The 21,824-nt window shown below is 42.0% G+C and overlaps 1 long non-coding RNA gene across 1 annotated transcript; it reads left to right on the top strand.

Moving 5' to 3' along the window:
• The first annotated feature begins 219 nt into the window (after nt 1-219).
• LOC140594749 (uncharacterized) lies at nt 220-9,264 on the top strand. The gene is made up of 2 exons (XR_011995976.1): nt 220-474; nt 8,156-9,264. It is a non-coding gene; the product is annotated as an uncharacterized lncRNA (long non-coding RNA).
• Nucleotides 9,265-21,824: the final 12,560 nt, after the last annotated feature.

Below are 21,824 nucleotides of genomic sequence, written 5' to 3'. Positions count from 1 at the left end.
GTGCCCAGAAACCCGGTTCGTGTTTCTCCAGGCTGAAAAGTCACAGGCATTTTGAAAGTTCAGCTCTCCGGGGAAGTCGGCAGCGCCCAGGTTTCTGCAGCCGCTCATCCGCGGGTTGGCCATTCCAGAGCGGTCGGGGGCTTGCCCACCAGGGGGGTGGGGGTGGGGATGGGGAGGGGATGGGGAGGGGGAGGGGGGGGACTCGAAGAGGGGGAGGCCCAAGTCGTTCTCGCAGAGGAAAACCAAAGCAAGGAGGTACTTAAGGTATCATTTTAATCACAAAACAGCACGAACGCGGTCTGTGCCTGCGTGCTACGCAAACGTCGATTTGAACACCACTGAGCGCTAGTTTGAAATTTTCTTTTTTTTTTTTTTTTGTCATTTGCTTTCTTTTGGGAAGCCAGGAAGCCAAGACTTGAGAGGGAGCTGGCAGCCGTCTCCAAGCCTGGCACGACTTCACCTCGGACGCACTCGGTCGGTTTGGAGGTTGAGGGAGACGCCCCGGGGAGAAGGGGAGGGGGGCGCCCCCGGGAGCCCCGAGCCCCGAGCCCCGAGCCTCGGCCCCGCCGCCCGCCGCGCAGCCAGGGCCTCGGGCTCCACCTGCAGGACGGGACGCCCGCGGCCGCCGAAACCCGGGCGGGGGCGGGGGGACTGCCCCGGGGCCAGGATGCGGCGGGAAGGAGGGAGCTCCGGCACGGGTGTTTGCAGGAGGAAAGGCATCATGCCCCCAAGCGACGCTCGTTTGAGGGCAAAGGAGGCTTTTGGTGCCAGCACAGACCCAGCGCCTGGCGCGAGCTCGACTATTGCATATACGAATGAGCGAGGCCACTCTATCCAACAACAGAGACCGCATGTGATTTAAAAAAAAAAAAAAAAAAGCCCCCCTCCCGCCCTCCCCGGGTGCCTGGGCGGCTCAGCGGTTGAGCATCTGCCTTTGGCCCAGGGCCTGATCCTGGGGGTGCAGGATCAAGTCCTTCATCAGGCTGCTTGCGGGGAGCCTGCTTCTCCCTCTGCCTGTGTCTCTGACTCTCTCTTTCATGAATAAGTACAATCTTTAAAAAAAAAAAATTCCCCCCATGAGGTATATTTATGAGTTGTCAAGCTATTTTGTTAATGGCTAGTAATTGCTACAAAAACCCTGCACTAAAAAATAAAAATAAAAATAAAAATAAAAATAAAAATAAAAAATCCTGCACTAGAGTGTTCCACCTCCAAGGTGTGCAGAACCACTCGTTTCATTGGATGCCCTTATTTTGCAGATAGTGAACAGAGGCAAGGAGAGGATTTTTTCCCCCCAAGCAACCAGTTTGTTGGTGATAGGAATGGTTTGGGGCCAAATTTTCCTAAACCTCTCTAGGGTTCTGTTTCTAAGGCAAGAGAATTATTCTGCTTTGCTGTAGACTGGCCTTCACGGATCCACTCAGCTGAGTGGCTGTGTCAGGAGGAAACTGGCTTCCCCACCTACCTGTTGTGTGTTCCTGAGCTTCTGTCCTGGCTTCTGCTCTAGGCCAAGGCAGCTGCTCATGCTGCTGTACTCCAAGTATCAAATGCTGCCCAGAGCTGATGCCAACCCCTTGCTAAACATATGAATTCATTTTTTCAAGCCCCTAAAGGACAGAATCTCTGAGCTTGGGTTTGTAACTTACAAAGAGGCAGGTGCTTTGTTTTAGCAACACAGGTGTCTTATATCCAGTATCTAGCACATCTACTTATCCGAAGTGCTTAATAAGCGGTTACTGAGTTTCACAGTGATAGTTACAGATGAAGATGGTGTTTACCAATTGAAAAGGAATTTTTGCTGTAGGCAGTTAGCACTCAGTTTCCAAATGAAGTGAAGATCCTTCCTGTGAACAACTCCATTTGTGTTATGTCAAATGAATATGATCCAGGGAAAGTTGGAGATCAAAAGATCCAGATTCTATCCACAACCCATTTATAAAATGAAAGTAATACTGTCATGACCTCTGAAAGGATTAGAAATGAATCATTATTACAATAATAATCACAATATTAATAATAGCTTTGAACTACTATTAGTGCTTACTACATTCCAGGCTCTCTGCTAAGCCCTGTAAGTACATTATCTAATTCAGCCTCATAACAGCTCCATGTGGGTTACAATTATCATCCCCTTTTTCTCCAGAAGGAGAAAACGGAAGCTCAGAGAGGTTTAAATATTCCCCCAAACAGATCACAGTGGGGAGGCCAGTATGGAAACCCAAATCCTACCTGACTCCAGACACCTAAGCATTATGCTATACAGTGAGTTCCTATTGGCTGTCTCCATGCTAGTGACATTCAAATCTTTAGTTCTGAGTTCTCATGGGAACTCTATACTTTTATTCCCAATTACTGAAAGAATATCATTAATTATATATTTCACTACTGTTTAAAATTAAAAAGGCCTAAGCCAAACTCCTTTTATTCACAAGCATTTGCTGAGAACCATCCATCTTCAGAGTTTCCAAGCTCAGTCTAGGACAGTGGTTCTCAACTAGCAGGTGGGAGTGATTTTGCCCTCTGGGGGACATTTGACAATGTCTGAAAACTTTTTTGGTTGTCATGATTGGGGTGAGGGGATGCTACTGGCATCTAGCGAACAGAGGCCACGAGTGCTGCTCAACAGCCTACAATACACATGACATCTCCCACAACAAAGAATTATTCAGCCAAAATGCCAATTTCAACAGTGAGAAATCCCAGTTTAGGAATATGAAGATGAATCAGATAGGTGCCATTATCAATCATCTGATGCAGGAGATGTATGTGTAAATTTGAAGCACAAAGTTTGCATAGATAACTGTGTGGTGACACAGAATAAATGCCCCTAGTCCAGAAAGTACAGAAAGAGCTATGGGGTTTACAATGGGCTGGGGAAGGCTTGGTGAAGGAGGTGGCACTTGAGCCAGGCGCAAAGAAGAGATAAGATCTGGATTCCAGATAAAAGAACAAACGGTGTGAAGGGCAAGGGTGTCTTTCAGGAATGTTGGTTGATTTAAATTGGAGCAGAGGATGTGTGAAGAGGAGTAGCGGACAAAAGGAGGTAAAGTTGTGTTGGGGCCAGATCAAAACCTGGAGCAGAGAGAGACTTTGGACTGAGGAATAGGAAGCACATCTAACATTTTCACATAGAGGAGTAATATCATCAAAACGTTCTGGGGAGATGAAGCTAGTTGCTGAATGAAAATGGATTCAAAAAAAAAAAAGAAAAAAGGAAAAAAGAAAATGGATTGCAGAAAATCAGGAGCCGGAGAGGAAGCCATGTTATAACACTACTGCCATACACCTCACTGTAAAAAAAAACAACAACAACAAGACAAAACAGCTACTGAGTGATTATTGTAAGTCAAAGCTACAATACACATAACCTTACTTAGGGCTCCCCACTGTCAGTGAGATTTCCCCATTTTACAGATCAGGGGACAGTCTTAGCCTGGATAGGAAGTGACAGAGTCAGGGTCTGGCTACCAAAACCTCTGCTCCTGCTTTGTGTGCTGGGTGCACAATTGGGATTCCTAACCCGTTGACCAAAGCAGACTGTTCTCCTTTCCACCGCACGCAATAAAACGAGGTAGCCCAGCCCCCCACTGGGAATGGGAAGGTCTGGGACAGCCTCAGGAAATCTGCTTCTCCTTGGCAGGCAGAGCTGACTGGAGGGAGAAGGGATGTTTCTCTGAGCTAATTTTAGGGGTGTGGGGAGCATAGGCATGTGCCTTATTACAAACACACCTACACAATGGATTCTCCAAATCTATTTGGAGTTAAATCGGTTCTTCCCAGGGGGGTGGTAAATGAGAGCAGAAATGGGGCATGGCTTGGGGCGTCTGAAGCAAAGATTGAGCTTCTTATGTCGGGCCTCTCCTGCCTGATGAGGTAGCAAGCAGAAAGATATAAAGTGGGGGATAGAAAGGCTGTGACTCAGAAATTCCTTGTTTACTTGGCTCCTGAACAGATTGCTAACAGGATCCAGGTGTGTGCTCTGGTGTTTTAGAGCCTTTTGGCCACAGGCAGGGAAGGAGAGGAAAGGTGTTGACCGTATCTGTAGACAGAGTGGGTGGCAGTACTGGAATTGGTGGAGGTGCCGACAGAGGCATGGCCACACATGCCAGCTGGCACCAGAGGTGGGGGGGCCCTTTGGTGGGCCTGCAACTAGAGCATCTTTGGTGACTACAGGCACCAGCTTTTGCTATGAAAGAAGATTCATTACAAGGAGCTAGAGAAGTAGGAAACAAAATGGTGGCAGCTATCAAGTAACCAAGGACTGGGGTAGAGTGCACGTGACAGCCTTCTTGAAAACTTCTAGGACTATATGAAAGAAATTGAGATGGTGGAAATTCTCACAGAACAGGGAGGGAAAGAGTCAGAGAGACTTTGATGGCATGCAATGGCCACCCCTGTGATTCTGTAGGACGCCATTGCAGGATAACTTTAAACTACTTTGGAAAGTTTGTGATCTATGGTTTAAAGGTCAAAGGTGCCAGGATTCCAGGGTTCCAACTGTTCTTTCTAACATCCCACAACTTTAAGGAAACATAAATACTTGCCACAATCTCAGATTTTGACATTCTAATGCGTAGACTTAAAAAAAAATCAGGATACAGTCTCTTTTAGACTTGATCTCCTTGAGGTCAGGGGTTGAATCTGTAGCATTAAACTCAGGATGTGCTCAAGAAGTATCTGCCGAGTTTAACTCAGTATAACATTCTCCCAAAACATCAAGAGTATTCACTAAGTGCATTAGTATAATTTTTAAGTCCAAATTTTATGTTCACCTAGTTTAAAAAAAAAAAAAAAGCCTAACCTTACGCATCAATATGCCTGCTTTCATAAAGCCTTTGCCCATAGACCTGTAAGTTGTCCTAACACTAAGACCAAATGCCAAAAAGCAAATGTTTTTTCCTTAAGAAAATCTGGAAGAGGCAATTATACTAAAACACACTACTCAGAAGGTTCTGTTTCACTGTTTTCACTTGTGTCAGTGATATAATTAGGCCTCTTCAAACCAGTGTCCTGAGAAAAGAGTGAAAATGAGAAATCAAAGTTCTCATTCCTATGGCCTCTCTGTTTTGTTGCCATACATGGGATATTCCTTATGAAAATGAGGACTGAGATTAATAATAGCCCACCTGTCAGGGCTTGAAGGTCTCCACACAACTGAAAACGTCCCTGGTCACTTCACACACACACCCCACACTTCATTTTTTCTTTTTTTAAGATTTTATTTATTTATTCATGAGAGACACAGAGAGGCAGAGGGAGAAGCAGGCTCCATGCAGGGAGCCTAACAACATGGGACTCGATCCCAGGACTCCATCGCGGGAATCTATCCCAGGAATCCAGGATTCCACCCTGGGCCGAAGGCAGGTGCTAAACCGCTGAGCCACCCAAGGATCCCCACACCCCACACTTCAAACTAGTTGACTCCAATCCAATCTGGTGGACAATATATTACTTAACCTTGAGGTATCAGGCAAGACTAGAACTTTCATCAGGTGGTCAATGACCGAACTAGTTTAGCACCCTCAGAGGAAACAGGTAGTCGATCTTAGATAGCCTATGAACCTTTTACTGATTACAAATAATGATGCCAATGGAATCTCAACACAGAAAACCTGAAGTCTGAGTGAGCTGGAATGGTTTACAATTTTTTTTTTTTTTTTTTTTGGAATGGTTTACAATTTTACATGGCATTTTAGCATCTCCTTATTGCTACTTATCAATCCAGATCTGTCCATGTTGTCAGGGCATCCTGAGAGGATCCTCCCAAAGGCTATTTACATGCACCAGAGTCCTTCCCCCAAAGAGTTTCCAGTGGGGACAACGCCCTCTCTTTAGATTGCCAATTGTTTACATTTTCTTGATCTTTTCTTGTACTTTCCGTTGAGCAGCAGTTGCTGCAGCCACCTGAGCATCGAACAGGCAAGTAATTGGAACGGATTTTATAAGTGTCCCGGAGAAGGAAGCTGTGTGTTTATGGACTACGGTACTTTCATGGTCTTGCATAGTGGACTAGGCACTTTTCCTCTGCTCTGTTTATGCCACCCCAGTGAACACAAAATTTACAAACCTGGAAGAAAACAGTATTTTCTGAAACATCAATAATAAATGTAGAACATTAAAAAAAATAAATGCAGAAAATTTGTTATGAGTGAACATCTCCATGGCTTAACTTTGCACCATTCTATTTTGGTTAAATATATCTACCATGTTGCCCCTTATCTTCCTTCTAAAATACGCTGGTGGTAATTGAAATGGCCCTTCTTGTATCAAGAATCAGTGTTTCGTAAAACAGCAATGAGAAATCGCCGCTATTTGAGGGTACAGGCAATGTTGAAAGTTCTTGGAATAAAGTAACTCTAGAGTAGAAACTTTAGCAACCAGATTGTATTAACAAAGGTATAATGTTCAGAACAAGCGGAGCAATAGTCCCTGTCTCCTCGGGGCTTGACACACCACTCCTCTGTCATACTATAGAGGAATAAGAACAGGCACGTGAAGGTGGTAAGCATTCTTGAAAGGAAGGCAAATGGCAGTAGCTAATACTCACGGAGTCCTTACTAAGGGCGGGCACTGCACTTGGCACAATGTTTTGTCTCCATAACAATCCTATGAGGACATTACTATTATTCTGTCCATTTTGCAAATAAAGGAGCTCAAGTTCATGCAGACTGTAAGTGGAGGAACCAGAACAACACTGGTTCTGCCAGACTCTGATGGACCCTCAGAGTAAGCAGCAGGTGTATTTGTGTATTTTCAGTGCATCTTGCTAAAGATGATTGATGAGTATGATGATGAAGTCATTGCCATCCCATGCATGTGTGTGTGTGTGTGTGTGCACACGCATGTGCATTAGTCTTGTTTCACTAATTAGAAACACACACTGTGAGGGCAGTGACTGTATAAATTACTCACATATTTACTTCTCAGGGCTAGCAGCACTGGGCATATGGTAGGTCTATCTTACAGCTTTTGCTGAATATAATAACTAATTTCAAAATGCTCCCAAAACCACCTCACCCATCAGATTACTGAGAATGTGGGGAGAAAAGGACACTCTGGAGGAAAGGAATTATTACAGTCATTTTAGAGGACATTTTGATAATAATTATCAAAATGTGAAATGTGAGAACCCCTGGACCAAAGTTATGTATCTAGAAATCTATCCAATCTATCCTACAGGAAAATTGATAGATACAAAGATTTATAAATGTGTATGTATATACACACGAAGACATATATGAGTGTATATACAGAGACATATATAAACTTTTTTAAAAAATTTATTTATTTATTCATGAGAGAGAGAGAGAGAGAGAGGCAGAGAGAAAAGCAGGCTTGGGATCCCTGGGTGGCGCAGCGGTTTGGCGCCTGCCTTTGGCCCAGGGCACGATCCTGGAGACCCAGGATCGAATCCCACATCGGGCTCCCGGTGCATGGAGCCTGCTTCTCCCTCTGCCTGTGTCTCTGCCTCTCTCTCTCTCTCTCTCTCTCTGTGACTATCATAAATAAATAAAAATTAAAAAAGAAAAAAAAGAAAAGCAGGCTCCTCACAGGGAGCCCAATGTGGGACTCGATCCCCAGACCCGGGATCACGCAGACGCTCAACCACCTGAGCCAGCCAGGTGTCCCCATATATAAACTTATATGCAAAGATAGATATACAAAATATGTGTAGTATATATGTATGTGTGTATTCATTACAATTCTGTTTGTATTGGCAAAATAAAATTGGAACAACCTAAATGTCCATCGATAGGAGAATGATATTTTAAAATTATGCTTAACCATATAATGCAAAACTATGCAGCCATTAAAATACTGGAATAGATGTATTTGGTTAACAGTTCCTTCCTGTTTAGAGATACAGAAACACCAATTTTATATGATTCAAATTAATGTATGTATAGACATGAAAAATTTCTAAGTATATTGATAATTAGAAAAAGCAAGTTACAGAACAGTACCTATTGATGTTAAAATATGTAAGAAATGAAAATACAAAAAATAAATGAGAAAGATACTCACCAATGAAATAACCTGGATATTCCTGGCCTTTTACAATGACCAGTTTTTAAATTATTTCTTTTTAAAATGTGTTTATCACAACTGATTCCAAATTATTTCTATAATATTTCTCCTCATTTACAAATTCCAGACCCCCAGGAGCTCACCATGTTTCTCCACTGGCACAGATGAAGAGAGTGATGAAGAAGTGGCCTGAATTATTCAGGCTAAAAAAACCCAGATTATTTTGAGAGCAAGGTAAAAAAGCAAAAACTTTGTCTTGGATTATCTCAAGACAATTGTCTGAAAACTTGCTGCTTATTTTTCCTGTTTGAACCTGGCTTTTCAGATTAATGTGAAGTGATCTGTTTCTCTGTGATTCAGAACCTCAAAGAAATACAAAGAAAAGAAGAAAAGGAAAGGGGAAAGTTGGGGGATGAAAGAAGATGGGCGGAACTTGAGAAGGCTTAATAAAGTAATAGAACACACCCCAGACCCTCAGGGAACAAAGGAATAGGTTGGTGGGAGACAACAGATGTTCTCCTTCCCAAACCATTAAAACATCACACTCTACACCCCAACTCCTCCTCATTCCAAGGAGTGGCTAATACCTCTTACTGGAAGATCCTTGCAACAAAGCAATTGTTTTTCTGATGAGGAGTGTTTAAGCAAAATCATGTTGCCAGGTACTGTGAAGAGCAGGTTACCCAAATTGTCAGTTTCTCTTGATTCTTATCTCTCTAACTCAACATTATGGAGGTAGAGTTTACATATAGTAAAAGGCATTCCTTTTAATTGTACATATCCATGACTTTTGACAAAGTCATAGACTTGGGCAACCACCACCATCATCGATTTTACAGATTCCATGAACCAAAAACATTTCTTTGTGCCGATCAGTCCTCACTCTCACGCCTGGCTCCAGGCGATCACTGATCTGCCTTCTACAACTGTAGATTATATTTATCTCTTCTGACATTTCATATAAACAGAATCACACAGTGTGTACCCTTTTGTGTATGTCTTCTTTCACTCAGCATGTGTTTGAGATTCACCATGTTGCTGGGTGTGTTCATAGATCATTCCTTTTTGTGCTGAGTAGTATTCCATTGTTTTTTGTTTTGTTTTGTTTTGTTTTGTTTTTTTGAGTAGTATTCCATTGTATGATGACCCCGAACACAGTTTATCCATTCACCTATTGAAGGATATTTGGTTCCTTCTTATCTCTGGCTATTATAAATAAAACTGCTGTGAACATTAGTTTGCCTCTTATTTTTGGAGTGAAATTCAAATCTGTCCATTTGGTTGAGATATGAAAATGGGAAATAAAACTAATATTTTGTTTAGACATCTACAAAGTACTCATCAAATATTCAGAGATAAACTGTGAGGCAGATATTATTTTACCAATGAGAAAATAGAGGCATCAAGAAATTATTTAAAGAATTTGTCAAAAAAAAAAAAATTTGCCCAGGGTGCCTTGGCTGGCTCAGTGGGTCAAATGTCTGCCTTCAGCTCAGGTCATGATCCCAGGGTCCTGGTATAGAGCCCCTTGTCAGGCTTCTTGCTCAACAGGGTGCCTGTTTATCCCTCTCCCTCCCGCCCCATCCCGCTCATGTTTTCTCTCCCTATCTCTCTCTCTCAAATAAATAAAATCTTTTTAAAAAAAGAAAAAAAGAACTTGCCCAAGGTCACAGAGGTAACAAGTAGCAAATCATTTCAACACAGGTCCATCTGATCCCTCTTTGACATTCCACCACCCTGCTTGTCATTGCTCCATTTCTGGTAGACTTGGTTGAGAAAGAAATTCAAAGGAAGAAGGTTTCTGAGCAGAACTCTTGTGTTGATGTAGATGGGAGAAGCTGACAAGGAAAGGTGGCAGTGACTGGGGAAAGGAGAAAAGAGGAAGGAAAATTGAAAACCAATAAAAATTAATTAAAAATTAAAAAAAATAATAAAAATAAATAATGAATCTCAAAAAAAAATTTTATACTGAAATGTGAAAACTGGAAAATATTATAAATTACTTCTGGTAATTATTTTTCTTCTTTTATTTGCAAACTATACATTTATCCTACTAAAAATGCCAGGAAGTAATTAAAAATAAATGTCATTAAAGTCATCTTCCCCAGAAAAAAAAAAAAAAAAAAAAGAAAAGAGGAAGGAAATAGGACAGGATAAAAGAAGAGAGAGGGAAGCATTTTCTCCATCTCCACAGAAAGCACAAGAGAGATTCTAAAGATCCAGCATGGAGGTGGACTCCCTGGGAATGGTCTAAGGCCTGAAATATTTCTGGTCACAATTGAAGACAAAACTTCATCCACCTTGGGCAGCTCCTCCCTTTCACCAGGGCTCTCGCTCTCAACCACAAAGCTCACAGAAGGCTCCAAGGAGAGTGGGAGCATTTCTTGGTTGGACAATGTTGCTGGTCTGCATGGTGTGAATGCCATTCACATTTGTGTGATGTCAAGAAAGAATACTTGCTTGGAGTTAGAGAAACTGAAAATAAATGGATTCGTGGGCACCATTTGAAAACTATAGAAAATTGAATGATTCGACTCAAAATTAATTGAATACTTACTAAGGGAAAAAAGAGGTGAAAGTAAAAGAAAATGAAAATTTATTGCCCTCAATATGTGCCAAGCAGTGAGCTAAGAGTTTTGCCTATATTGAGTTACTCTTCATAACCTTACATAGTATGTACTATTTTTATTCCCATTTCACATATGAGGAAATTGCACCTCAAAGAGGTTAAATATCCTGCCTGGGTTCACACAGTGAATGGCAGATTCTGTAGCCCAACTAGCTACCCGTCCCTTTCCCAGGGACTATATACCAGACTGTTGGGCAAGAAAAATGTATAAAACGTAGTCCAGCCCTTGGGAGAGCTCATGGCTAAACACTGGATGATACTTTCACTTTGGGCAAGTGACCTAATATTTCTGATAAAAACGGGAATTAATAACCCTTCTTGGGATGCCTGGGTGGCTCAGCAGTTAAGTGTTTGCCTTTGGCTCAGGGCATGATCCCAGAGTCCTGGGATCAAGTCCCACGTAGGACTCCCTGCATGGAGCCTGCTTCTCCCTCTGCCTAAGTCTCTGCCTCTCTCTCTCTCTGTCTCTCATTAATAAATTAATAAAATCTTAAAAAAAAAAAAACCTTCTCTTACCTTCATTGCAAGGTTCATTTATTTATTGCCTAAAATCTTATTTTTAATTTAATAAAAAAATGTATTATGTGCCAGGCATACTGCTGTAATTCCCTCATGGATCTTATATTCTAGAAAAAAGAGAGAGCAATCATCATGTATAAAATAGATATATAAGTAAAGAGAGCAAGAAGGAAAGAGAGTGAGAGTGGGAGAAAAGTTTTTAGAGTTCTCTAGAGAACAGAACCAATACGAGATATATAAGGATTTAATTATTAAAAAGATCAGACTAGGGAACCTGTGTGGCTCAGCAGTTGAGTGTCTGCCTTCAGATCAGGACTTGATCCTGGGTCCGGGATCGAGTCCTGCCTTGGGCTCCCTACGAGGAGCCTGCTTCTCCCTCTGTCTATGTCTCTGCCTCTCTCTGTGTGTCTCTCATGAATAAATAAATAAAATCTTTTTTTAAAAATCAGATTTATTATAAGGAATTAGTTCATGCACTTGTGGAGGCTAAGTCCAATGATCTGCTGTCTACAGGCTAAAGATGCAGGAAAGCCAGGGTATAGTTCTGAGAATCAGAGGGTCTCTGGTGTTACTCTCAGTTAAGAGTAGGAGAAACCAGGAGAAGACTGCTCAAGCAGTCAGGCAGAGAGCCTTCTTTCTCTTTTTATTCTATTCAGGCCCTCAACAGATTGGATGAGGCCCACCACACTGGGGAAGGCAATCTGCTTTACTGAATCCACTGACTCAAATGCTAATCTCATCTGATAATACCATCACAGACATACCCAGAAACAATGTTTAATCTGGGCACCCTGTATCCCAGTCAAGTTGACACATAAAATTAACCACCAAAGGAGAGGATAAGGAAGAAAAAAGGAAGATATTTGGGGAAGTAATAAGTGATATGAGAGAAAAGGAAATTAAGTAATGGGATGAAGGGATTTTAGATTGACAGGTAATTGTTACTTTGCAAAAGGTGGTCAGAGATGTTCTCTGCAAAGTGATGACATTGAACTGAGACCTGAAAAATGAAAAGGAGCTAGTCATGTGCACATCCAAGGACAGAGAGTTCCAGGTGAAGGGAATAGCAAGTGCAAAGACTGTAAGGCAGACAAGATCATGGCACATTGACCAGGAACAGAAGGAAGCCAGGGTGGCCAACATGTGATGACCAAGAGGAGGAGTGGTAGCATGTAAAATCAGAGAGACAAGCAGGGGCCAGATCCTGGAGGATTAGAATTCAGATTTTATTGTAATTGCAGTGAGAAGTCATGGGAAGATTTTGAGTGAGGAGGAGACATGACCTTATTTCCATCTCTTCTAGACCACCCTGACTATTTAGTGGAGAATGGGCTTGGGAAGCACTCGAGAAAAAGCAAGAAGAGCAGTGAGAAGCTCATTGCAGCAGGCTGGGTAAGAGATGACAGTGGCTTAGACAATGTTGGGGACTATGAAATGGAAACCAGTGGTTGGATTCAGGAGTTATTTTGGAAGGGTAGCCCACAGGACTTGCCAGTGAATTGAGAAATCAAAGGTGACTTTCAGGATTGTGATTGGACAATTGTTTGAATGGTGGAATAGGAAAAGAATAGAATGCATGTGGAATGGAAAAGCATTGGCAGACTACAAAGTGTTCTCCAAAAGCAAACTGACACCGAAGACAGACACCCTCATGAGTCTCACAGCAGCAAGGAATTCCACCAACAACAGCAATGAGGATGGAAGTAAATTCTTCCCTTGTCAAGCCTCCAGATGAGAATGCAGCCTTAGATGACATCCTGAATGCAATCTTGTGAGATTCTGAGCAAGGAAACCAGCTAACCCATGCATGTACTCCATACCCAGAGAAACTATAACAAACGGGTATTGTTTCAAGTCACAAAGTTTGTCACACAGCAGTAGAAAACACATAAAGAGTAAATTACTGAATAGCAGACAGCCCTGAAATGTTTTGGATACACACCTAAAAGATAGGGATCCATTTGGTCCCAGCCAGGCCCAGTCACACTTGGCTCCCCACTCCTGGGCCATCTTCTCCTTCAGAGAAAGGAGATTTGATTGTACTATGACAATTAATCTTTGTTATTCTCTCTTCCTTGCCTACCACAATGGTCCCAAATGCTAAGTCACTCTGTGCTTTGCTCATTAACCACATTTGATTTTGCTAGACTTGCAGAAATGTATTTAACTCAGGGTGAACTTTATCTGTGAGCCTGGCTGCTAAATGGATAAGAAGGAGGTCTCTCAAAACTGAGACCACAACTCCTACCTGCCCCTTGAAATCTTTCCAGACCATAGGACCCTGGATTGGGAGAGACGGTGATGCAGTTAATCCTCCCAACAGGTGTCTGAATTCTTCCCAGTCTGTCTGCTGTGACTTCGCACTTGAATACCTCCAAGCAGGAAGTGTAGAGACAGGTAGACCGGATTCTCAATTCTGACTTTGTTTCCTACTACCTGCAGATCATGGATGATTCCTTAACCTCCCTGAGCCTCAGCTTCTTCATATGTAAATTTGGGACAATAAAACCTTTACAGAATAGTTTTGATGCGACCTAATACATGTGAAGCTCTGACCCTTGCTTCTCCCTCTGTCTCCCTCTAGTGATGAGAAATTCCAGCCCAGTTTATTTTCTGCCTTCTCTGATTTCTTTCATCTTGTACTCTCTTAACAACCGTAGTGGACGCCTAATCATATGCTATGTTTTATTGTTCCTCAATTACTTTGTATGTATGACTCGTGACCTGCTAAGGAGATTGAGGACAGGCAGCCATATTTTATACTTCTGGGGGTCCCCCAAAGGATTTAGGTCAATCCAGGGCATACAGCAAGCATACAGTAAACCAGTAAAACCTGCCAAATTAAATTAACGATCCATCATCATCAGAGTAACTTAAAACTGGCTACACTCAATGAACTGTCATTTAATTGGAGTTTCTCGTAAAAGGGCCCCGTTTCTACAATATCCATTTTCAAGTTACAAAAAAAAAAAAGAGAAGAAAAAAGAAAATACCGACTGCAAAGGCCATTGCTTTTAAAAAGAAATCTTTTCATGCATCTCACGTTTGCATTTGAAACACAACTTCCTAACCAAGGGGGGAAAAAAGAAACTGAAAACGAAGCACCCTAAATTATACAATTCAGGTATTGTTCCCTATCTTTAAGACCCAGACATATGGAGTCCCCAATTCCCCCCTTTCATTTCTCATGTGCCTATCCATTTTTGCATTCAAGAGTTAAGATTTTTAAAGGTTGGTTCTTAAAAGAAATGAATCCTGAATCTTCATATGAAGTAAAGTTCTCATTTCAAGTGGATGCAGGTTAGAATATGTTTGACCATAAAAGCAGAAAGGCTGGAGTGAAGTGCCATGAAGAATCTATTGGAAGAAATGGGATCATATAGATGTGGTGCACTTCTCTTAAGTGCATATCACTTAACTGCATAATCAACTTGTGCTCCCAAGAATTATGCAGTCTCTGTCTGGCCCCCATTAGATTGAATGTGTTGCTACTCCAGTTAATTGCATATTGGCAAATTGCATAATTCAGCTCTATGCACCCTGAACCGAGTTCCAAATGCCATCCGGTACAATGTAATCAAACTGGGGAAGTGGAGAGCTGGAATACTTATGAGATTCTGGCCATTTGTCACATTTGGTTTGGATCGCCTGGGCTGTAAAGAAGGAAGCTCATTGGTCATCGATCCGTGTGCTTTGGATTCCTTGTCCACACACCCCCTCCCCTCAATAACACAACCTCATGTAGTCCTATCCAAAAATTAATTTAGAAGGGGTCCTAAAGAAAACAGGATGTCAACATGTGAAAATATGATTAAAAAGTGAAAAATTGGGGCACCTGGGTGGCTCAGTCAGTTAAGTGTCTGACTTCCACTCAAGCTATGATCTCAGGGTCTTGGGATCAAGCCCCACGTCGGGCTTTCCACTTAGCGGGGAGTCTGCTTCTCCCTCTCCCTCTGCCCCTCTCTCTGCTCGTGCTCTCTCTCTCTCTCAAGTAAATAAATAAAATCTTTTTAAAAAAGGGTAAAAAAATCTGACTCATGACTATGGTGTTCATCTTCTCAGGGCTGACATTTCTTAAGTGGCAGAGCAGGAAAAGCTAGTACTAGTCTCGGTTCTGCCATTAACTAGCTGGGGGAGGAGTCTTTTCATCTCTCTGGACCTCAGTTTGCTCTGCTGTACAATGGAAAGAGCAGTAGTAGCCTTGCTGACCTCACTAAGCTGTTACCAGGGTTAATCACAACACTGCTTTGTAACCTACAAAGGAATGTACAAATCTACTACTAGATACCTCAAAGTGAGGATAATGGGCCCTGTATCAAAGAGAACAGTCTGTCAAGCTGATCGAAACACTTCAATAAGGATCTGGGATAACAGCAAGTGGTAAAATAGAAATGGAAATGGAAAGAAGGAAATTCTTCTGACTTCGTGACACACCCTGCAAGGGTCAGATATCGTTTTTCATTTTAGCTCAGTTCTGACTCTGTAAAGATTCGGCACTCTTTTTCATACATGACATGCACATATACAATACAATGAGATCCTCGTTACATTGCTTATTTAGCAGAAATGGCAGGATATCCACATTATCCAGTAATAAATTCAAGGGTTAGTTGTGGGAAAAAAAAAAAAAAAAAAAGCATCCACCACACAATGCTCAGAACTATACAAATACAACAAGGGTTTGAGGTGCAGGTACCTGCATCTTGGAGCCCAGAGGAAATGCTTATATGCCAACTTGAATCATTGGAGCGCAGCCTAAAGAGTTCAAGATCACTCTTTGCTCTTTGCAGATTTCCTTCCATAGATGTTTTATCCTCAACTTGTATGTATTAAGACTATGAGCAATATTTCTTTTTTTTTTTTTTTAAGATTCTATCTATTTATTCATGAGAAACACACACAGAGAGAGGCAGAGACACAGGCAGAGAGAGAAGCAGGCTCCACGCAGGGAGCCAGATGTGGGACTCGATCCCAGGTCTCCAGGACCACACCCTGGGCTGAAGGCAGGCACTAAACCACTGAGCCATCCAGGGATCCCCTACAAGCAGTATTTCTTAGACATCTATTCTTCTTGTAAACTATTCCCCCTGAGTCACCTGGAGGATTCTTTAAGTCATCAGTCACCAAATTATAGAATAGTTAGCTACTCACCCTGGCTGTGGAGTGGTTAGGAAGAGTAGATTCCTAACTCAGTCTCTTACCAGTTATAAAATCCCGGGAAAGTTGTTCAATCTCATTAAGTCTTGCTTTCCATTTCCACAAAATGGGCCCAATAATAGTATCTACTTTTTAAGGCTTTTGTGAGCGTTAAATGAGATCATGTATGCTCAGCAAGATGCACAATGTTAAGCTGTGCTATGCTTCACTGGCAGAGTTCTGAAATAACATTGGTTTCAGCAAAAAATTGGGGGATTTAAGGCAATTCAATCTGTATGCCATTTGTCTTACTTAAGCACCTAATAAAGTACCTTTGCTTTGGAAGAAAAATATCATGGCTTAAAATAAAATGTATGTACAAATCATTCCAGAAAATTGTCAGAGAAAGAAGTAACTTGGTATTTCTACTTTGACCAATCCTATCTGCTGCAGCCATGTTTCACAGTTTGCGAGGATGGTGATAGTGTCTGCAGGAGTTTGCAAAGAGAAGGGCTTGGTTGAATTGAGTTCAATGTTGGTTGAATTGAGTTCAATATTGGTCGAGTCGAATTAAGAGCAGAAATTCAACTAATCAGGGATCCCTGGGTGGCTCAGAGGTTTGGCGCCTGCCTTCGGGCGCAGGGCGTGATCCTGGAGACCCAGGATGGAGTCTAGAATCCAGCTCCCTCTATGGAGCCTGCTTCTCCCTCTGTCTGTGTCTCTGCCTCTCTCTCTCTCTCTGTATCTCTCATGAATAAAAAATAAAGTCTTTAAAAAAATGTTTTTTAAAGAAATTCAATTAATCAGTTGTCCCAATTGGAAGAGTGTATTATTTCTCAAGAGATGGATCAAATATTTTAATCTAACATTCAAATTCTTTCAAGGTTTGGCTCTTCACTTATCACCCTAGCGATAGCCTGGTACAGTGCCTCATAGATAGCACTTACTACAGTGCCTGGTAGATAAAATGTGCTCAATAAATAATGACTGAATAGGTTAATTTTTTTGATGAATAGGTTAATTAATTCATTAATTAATGATTCCAATCTTTGTTTCTTACCTTATCTTCCACTACTTTCTAGCATAAGTCATTATACCCAGAGCCATCTACTCATGGTTTCTTAAATACTAACTTACTCATTCCCACCACCAAACCTTACCCATAAGGCTTCCCACCTGCTCTGTTCACTCCTCTTATGCAGATTTGTGTCACTTTTTGAGGTGTGATGTTTTGAACTGTGTCAACGTGGCTAAGTTGGAACATTTCTTGTGAGCTCTTTTCCTGTATGATTGCACATTAGAGTTGACCAAAAGACAATTTTTCAGGAGTTCTAGAAGGTTAAAGTCTTGATTAGATGTGGTAAGAGACTAAAGCAGAGGCACTAACTGGTTCAAATGTGTCCCAGCTTCCTCCTGCTCTGTGACCAGCTCTTGTTCCCAGTTGCTGCCCTGATGACCACCCACTGCTCCAGCCCACCACCAGATAGAATCAACAACCTTCCATGAGCTTCCCTAGAACTTCCCCTGGTAGTTCCATCCCAGCAGCTAGACTCACCTGCCTTCCTAGGTTTTCCCTGCAAGCTCCTACCCATCTATCAGTGCCAGGGTTTCAGGAGGTCTGGTATTTTATTTCTGATCCGCCGGCTCCCTTACTTCCCCAGACCCTCCCACAATTACATAATGTCTAACTGCTATAATAAATCCCATATTCCATAACACTCCCAGTGGGTTCTACTCTGATGAAACCTTGACTCATATACCAGGCTTAATTCATGGAAAAGCTGTTCCTTGATGCCTTCTGGACCATTCCAGAGCAATTTCTCTACGTTTCTTTGTTACAGTGTGTTTGTGGTCATCTATTGGCATTTGTCACACATTGCCTTGTTTGGCATTTATATCCACATATGCCTTCATGGTGCCTAAGTACATGGTTGGTGTTCAGTAAGAGTTTAAAGAGTAAATGAAAGTTTACATGCGTATATGTCGCCAGTGTCCCCTTTCACACTTAGAGCAGACATAATTTATTGATCTCACCGTGCTTTCCCATCCCATTTGAGCTCAGCTCACAGCCCTTTGCAGCACAGTGCTATAGACAGACAACTGGAGCTGGCAGGGAAGAAGAAACCTATCTGCCACACCAAGAACCTCTGAGTGCAATGACTTACATTTCTTAGGCAAATTATCTAAGCATAAAAGGTTACAGTGCATGCATGAACTGAAGCTCAGTAGATGTCCATTCTTTCCCTACTTTCTCCCCTACTGCACCTAACTCTCACAGAGTAGGTACCCCATACATATTTGTTGAATGAGAGAATGTCAGCGTAACCTTCACAAAATGAGCTGTGTGGTCTCTACAAGCCAAAGTGACTCACAAAAGTCTCACCTTTTAAAATAATGAATAAAATAATGAATAAACAAAAGCTGCTAGAGTGAACTTCCTGCATGTTAAGAAGGCACTCCAGTCATTTATGGTCCTTTCAGAGCTCAAGAAGACAAAAATACAAACAAGCCCAGACCCCGACCAATGAAAAAATGTGACATGTTGCCAAGTCCTGGGAAAGAAAACCCTTCTGGACTCTGTCCTTCAGAGGACATTAGCCCGCTTCTTGGCAGTCATACAGGTGGAAGACCATGCAGGAGAAAAGAAGTTTGGAGAGCAAGTCTATATTCAAAGGAGACAGGAAGAATTATTCAAGAGGAAATACAGGGTCGAGAGATGGATTTTTTTATTCATTTCTGACAAGGGAATAGAAATAAAAACATGATTGACTAGTCACTTGAAAAGATTATTTTTGGTTTGTTTTCTTTTTCAGAATGTTGCTTTGCCAACCAAGGCCCATATCTCTAAGAATTTCTGGCAGGTACTTCCCATTCTTGTGCTTATTCTCCCATTTTCTCATCCTGTGGATAGGCTGTGATAATGCCCCTGGATCAACCTCACTATCAATAATTGAAAGCATACACGTGAAAAACAAAACCAAACCAAAACCAAATCGGTGTGTTTTTTCTAATGGGTGAGAAGGTACATGAAATAAGCCTATTCTATTGGGTAGATGATACCCAAGTGAAAAACCTTTCTCCTTAATCCTTGCATTCCACATATACCACCTTGGCGAAAAACAGAAAACAAAAAACAGTATTGCCCTTCCACATCCTCTTTTTCACTTTAAAATTGTGCATGTGATTTCTGTTGGTTTCTCATTGAGAGAGCAATTTCAAGAATACCTCAACCTAATTGACAAGTATTCACACACACAGATGTAGGGTGTGTTTAACTTAAGAGTGCTGTACTATATCCATTTTCTGCCTCTCCATCAATCAAAGTGGCACCAAGCTTTGGGTAGCTGTTAAATATGAGATATTCTCATTTCTCCTCCACATTTCAAGAAATACTATCATAAGATAGGTCCACTGCCAACAAAGTTTCTCCACTAAACTAGATACTCTCTATCCACTAGATATTATTTTTATTTGTATTTGCAGCCCCAGGGGCTAAAAGCAGGTCTGACATATGCTAGGTGATGAATAAGTGTTTGTTGAATGAATGAATGAATTTTATGATATTGGTGTGGCAGGCAGAATAAATGCTCCCCCCAAGATGTCTACATTCGCATGCCCAGAACCTTTAAATATATTCTTTTACACAGCAAAAAGGACCTTGAAGGTGTGATTACATTAAGAATCTTACAGTGGAGGGATTATTGTTATTCCCAATTTACCCCAAGAAAACCAAGGTCTAGAGGCACCTGGGTGGCTAGGTCAGTTAGGTGTCTGCCTTCAGCTTGGGTCATGACCTCAGGGTCCTGAGATCCGGCCCCATGATGGGCTCCCTGCTCAGTGAGGAGTCTGCTTCTCTCTCTGCCCCTCCCCCTGCTCATGCTGGTCTCCTTCTGTCTCTGAAATAAGTAAATAAAACAAAATAAGAAAACCGAGGTCTAGAAAAATTAAGTTACTTGATCGAGATCACAGTTAGCAAGTAGCAGAACAGGATTTGAATTCAGACAGCCTGACTCCACGTCATCCTACCTCCTGTGTTAGGACTGAGAAGCGTGGAAAATAATAGAGAAATAGAAGATTCAGTCTGGGCCTTTGAGGAGCTTACAAAGAGGATGGGAAAGAACACTCCAATGTAAATGCCACATTCGAGAGTATGTCACAGAAGATAAGTGATCTATGACCTAGTTTAAAGAAGAAAAGAGGACAAGAAAGCTGGAATATTCAGAACCGGATGGAGCTGGACCTCCAGGGTACATGGGCTACAGATGGGCAGTGCACAGTGGAGCTTTCTCCCGGGCTGTGGAAATGGAATGAGAGAAGGAGCAGTGGTGTTAATGAATGGGGAAATGGGGGAAAGAAAATAAAAAGCCCATGAGGGGGAAAAAAATCTGAGAAAGAAAAACAAAAAGATAAAATACTTAATTACTTTTATGGCAATAGCAACATTTATTGAGCACCTCCTCCACCATAAAGGGAACGTTCACATTTGTTAACTTTATTTAATCCTCACGAAACCCCTGCTAAATCAGTATTATTAGCCTCATTTTTACAAAAGAGGAAATTAAACGCCCAGCGAGATTAAATAATTGCTGAAAGGCACATACCCAGTAAGCTTGACTCTCAAATTCGTGCTCTGTCCTCTGTTCCCTTTTGCCCCTATAATAATCATTTCAGCCCTTCTCTGAGAAGGAGCAAATTCTCACCAGAGTGAGAACAACAGGTGGAGCTAAGACCCTAGAAAGAGCTGGTTTGGAAGGCGGTGGGCTCAGGGCAGCCACTGACGCTAGCTTTGCCAGCCAGTTGTTCAAGGGGTGCTTGTGGCGAGCTCTGTGCTAAGTGCTGGCATCGGAGAGACCTCAGCAAAACAACCCCCATCTTCCCCGCCCGCCCTGGGGCACCCACTGTGTAGTGAGGGAGACAGAGGAGTCAAGACTTTACCCCACTGACTTCAGGTTAGTGTTTACCTGCAGGGAGGAAAGATGGAGAAAGGTTTGGGAGGGGCAAGGTTTTAGTTATGTCAAAACTAACATGTATGTAACTAAGATGAAGGGAAGTAATGTAATGGACACCTGTGTTACACATGTGCTAGGGATTCACCCTACGTGCTTCTGATTTCTCTTTTTTCTCTTGTGAAATAAGAGGTTATGACACATTTCCCTCACTCCAAGGGGTCAGCTCACAAGTACTGGTGGTAGAGAGAGGGGAACCATGGTGGCTGGGACTCACTCAGGATAAACCTGTTAATCTAAGAAAAGGGATTTGGATTTCATCTTATAAATGAAATAGGGAGCTTCTGAAAAGCCCCAAGCAGCATAGAGATGATCAGATTTACTTTTCAGAAAGATCAATATGAGGACGCCTGGGTGGCTCAGGGGTTGTGCCTCTGCCTTTGGCTCAGGGTGTGATCTTGAGCCTGGAGTCCCACATCGGGCTCCCTGTGAGGAGCCTGCTTCTCCCTCTGCCTGTGTCTCTGCCTCTCTCTGTGTGTCTCTCATGAATAAATAAATAAGATCTT

The sequence above is a fragment of the Vulpes vulpes genome, chromosome 12 (assembly GCF_048418805.1).
Source record: "Vulpes vulpes isolate BD-2025 chromosome 12, VulVul3, whole genome shotgun sequence".
Taxonomy (NCBI): Eukaryota; Metazoa; Chordata; class Mammalia; order Carnivora; family Canidae; genus Vulpes; species Vulpes vulpes.
This window is presented reverse-complemented; position numbering and strand designations above follow the sequence as displayed.